The 3,508-nt window shown below is 45.0% G+C and overlaps 2 protein-coding genes across 5 annotated transcripts in view; both read left to right on the top strand.

Moving 5' to 3' along the window:
- The window catches only part of dgat2 (diacylglycerol O-acyltransferase 2), a 659,593-nt gene that overhangs the window by 21,495 nt on the left and 634,590 nt on the right, over nucleotides 1–3,508 (top strand). The window lies entirely within an intron of this gene.
- LOC109928510 (kelch-like protein 24) overlaps nucleotides 847–3,508 on the top strand; it is a 393,202-nt gene continuing 390,540 nt past the window's right edge. For both annotated transcript variants that reach the window (XM_048598465.1, XM_020528460.2), the window contains exon 1: nucleotides 847–961. The gene's annotated coding sequence lies outside the window, so the exon portion shown is untranslated. The remainder of the gene's footprint in view (nucleotides 962–3,508) is intronic.

The following is a 3,508-nucleotide window of genomic DNA, read 5'->3' as shown; positions in this document are numbered from 1 at the left end:
AACGTCAGCTTTCCTGCTCCTCTGATGCTGCTTGGCCTGCTGTGTTCCTCCAGCTCTACACCTTGTTATCTCAGAGAGATAAATTTTAGGTTTGAAATACAAACAGTAAGTACTGAAAAAGCTCAGCAGTTCTGGCAGCATCTGTGGAGAAGAAAAGAGAGTTAAAATTTCAAATCCAACATGACTCTACTTCAGAACTGAAAGGGCCTGAAAAAAATGATTTTTTTTCTCTTTCTCCAATAATCGGGGGAGGAGTAAGTAGAACAAGATAGTAAGGATATCCAGAGCAAAAGGCAAATAGAGTGCTAATGGTAGTTACAGAAATTATACAGGTCAATGTTAGATGTTAGTGGTAGAGAATTGTTCAGCTCTGCTGGAGGCAAACTCATGCAAAGACGTTGGGAAAACGGGACAGGTGGGAGGACAGAGGGGCAATCGATGTGGAGGCTGGTGTCTGAGGTCTACAGTTGTTCAACACACCGTTGAGACCTGAGGGCTGCAAGGTGCAGAACTGGAGAGTGAGATGCCTTTCCTCAAATTTGCGCCGAGTTTGCAGCAGGCCCAGGTTAGAAATGTTAAGATGCAGAGCAAGATTGTGCATTGAAAGGAATTTGGAGCTCAAGGTAGCTAAAAGGGGGAGAAATTAAATGAGGAGTGGGGGTAAAGGGGGCAGAAATCGTGCGACGAGAGGGCGAGAGAAACAAAATCCCATTATAGGTCGCTCTCAAATCCTTCCACGTCGTTTTTTTAAAAAGCTGAGCGTCAATTCGTCAGTCCAGGTCTTACTTCCTCCAGGAAGTGTTTAAATAGTGATCATTTACTCCAGAGAAGCAGGGGGCGGTCTGTGTAAAGACATGACATCTCCTCTGACCATATTTATAAACAGCACTGGCTGCAAAACGCGAGTACAGAGTCCTGAGTTAGTGTAGAGATTGACACAGTCAGATCCCAAACGGAAGAGGTAAGACACGGACAGACAAAGGGTACAAGACAAAACAATGAACGCGATTCGCAAACCAGAAGGATTTTTTTTTCACCGCCTTGCTGTTTGTCAATTTCAGTGTGTTCCCTGAAATGTGTTAACTTCGTAAATTTCGCTATAGTTTTTGCTACTCTTAAATGAATGTTTAACCTACTTGATTGTTTGCTCTTTTGGAGACAGGGAGATAAAACATAATATTTATTTTGAATGTTTCTGTCACCTTTTTCCCCCTCAAGAAATCTATTTCAATAGATGCCGTGGTTCAGTTGCAAAACGAATCGTGATAGGAATAGAGTTTTGTTTACCGAGTCTTTTTTTTTGTATCTGATGTGTTTTGATAATGGTGTTCAACATTCTGCATTGAGGTCATGACCCAGTTGGAGCCCCGTGTTTTAAGTGAAGGGTGTGTGTGTGTTAGGAGAGATCCAGGGAGACAAAGAGCCAGACTGAGAGAGATTAGTCTGTTTCGTTCTGTCAGTCTGTCACGGAGTTTCCTTTGAAGAGCAGGACGCCATGGACAGGCTGTTCAATTACTGAGAGGAGCTGGCTGAGGTGAAGACCCTGAATTGGGCAGTCAGTCAGTATCACTGAGAAAACATCTCTGACCACAAGCCCGTCAGGAAGTGGGCAGCACCTAGCATTCTCCAGACCCTGGGGGAAAAGGTGAGGGTCATTCCTGTCGCGTGGTTCCCTGAGGAGACTGTCGAACTCCTTTAGCAGAGTGTCTCATCACCAGGACTTTCCAACAAGCACCAAGTCATCGGAGATGAGAAGGGCACTACCTGTGAGATCCTTCACACACACCTGGTGAGTCTGTGCCACCGCACGCTGCCCTCGAAGTGGCTGCAGGGGGTGGGGAAGGTGGGTGAGGGGGGTGTTGTTGAGACTGCCACATATCTCCTGCTGGTGTGTGCCTTTGCAAATGAAGTGTGGAGAGAGATGTAGTGGAATTTTGTTGAGGTTCGTCCTGAGCAGCACTGTGACACGGGACTCTGTGCTCTACAATCTGTTCTTCATGATGCACACCGAGGCAAACATCGACTGCGACTGGAGGACCATCAACTCGGTGAAAAACACTCTTTGGTCTACCCGAAACTTGTTGATCTTCCAGAACATGGAGTGGACCCTGACCAAGTGTTGCAGACTGGCACGTTCCAAGGTCCAGGACAACGTGCTGAGGGACATGCTAAAGCTTGGGGCAGCTGCCATGAAAGCACAGTGGGGAAAGAGCACCATCTAAGGTCTTTCTGCTGAAGTTAAATGGGGGTCTGTATAGTTATTGGGCCCTCCTTGTGCCTCAATGCATGTAAATATAATCTGGTTCAAGTACAAGATGCTTTTGGTTTGTTTGGGTAGAGTTAAACTCCAATGTTTGTTTATTTCCTTGATATGCTACTGTACAAAACCGAACTGCATTTGTGTAGGTTCTTTGCTCAGAGAGTGGTTGGGGCATGGAATGCATTGCTGGAGAGGGTAGTGGAGTCAGCCTCATTAGGGGCATTTAAATGGCTATTAGATAGGCATATGGATGATAGTATAAGGTAGGGGTGGAGGTTCAATAGACCTTAGGATTAGGGTAAAAGTTCGGCACAACATCGTGGGCCGAAGGGCCTGTACTGTGCCGTATTGTTCTATGTTCTATGTTCTATATACAAAGATATTTTTTACAAAGAAAGTATATTTTTGAAATAAAAGAACAAAAAAAGGAAATTGTGGAGAAACTCAGCAGATCTGGAAGTATCAGTGGAGAGAAAACTATTTTCTAAACAGGGAAAAGCTTCGGAAATCTGAAGCACAAAGGGACTTGAGAGTGAGTTCGGGATTTTCTTAAGGTTAACGTGCAGGTTTAGATGGCAGGTACCAAAGCAATGATACCATTCATTTTGAGAAGGCTGGAATACAAGAGCTAAGGGATGTAGTGCTAAGGCTGTATGAGGCTCTGGTCAGACTGCATTTGGAATATTATGAGCAGTTTGGGCCTTGTTTCTAAGGATGGCTCTGCTAGATTTGGAGGGGTCCAGTGGATGTTTACAAGAATGATCCTGAGGATGAAGGGTTTGTCATGAGGAGTGGGTGAGGACTCTGGTTGACATTTAGAGTCCAGTGATCCTTCATCAGATCAGGTGAGGATCCTGAGACAGGCAGTCAGCATCACTGAGAGCATGCTATGAGAGTCTCTCGTGAAATACATAGCAAGAAAGGGCAATGCAAGCCATAGTTCCTTGAAAAGGAATAAAAGAGCTTGGATCAGGGAAAGAGAATTGAGTGACATGAAATGGATAGGTTTCTTAAAGAGTTGACACACTCAAGATGAGCTGAATGGCCAGTTTGGTGCTCTTTGGGAAACAGAGGAATATCTTTAGGGCATTTAGGAGCACCTATGTGATCGTTTCTAACCCACGTGATCTAAAACATTTCACTCCTAACTGAGATAACAAGGTGTAGAGCTGGATGAACACAGCAGGCCAAGCAGCATCAGAGGAGCAGGAAGGCTGACGTTTCGGGCCTAGGCCCTTCTTCAGATTC

Source organism: Rhincodon typus, chromosome 6, assembly GCF_021869965.1.
Source record: "Rhincodon typus isolate 14 chromosome 6, sRhiTyp1.1, whole genome shotgun sequence".
Taxonomy (NCBI): Eukaryota; Metazoa; Chordata; class Chondrichthyes; order Orectolobiformes; family Rhincodontidae; genus Rhincodon; species Rhincodon typus.
This window is presented reverse-complemented; position numbering and strand designations above follow the sequence as displayed.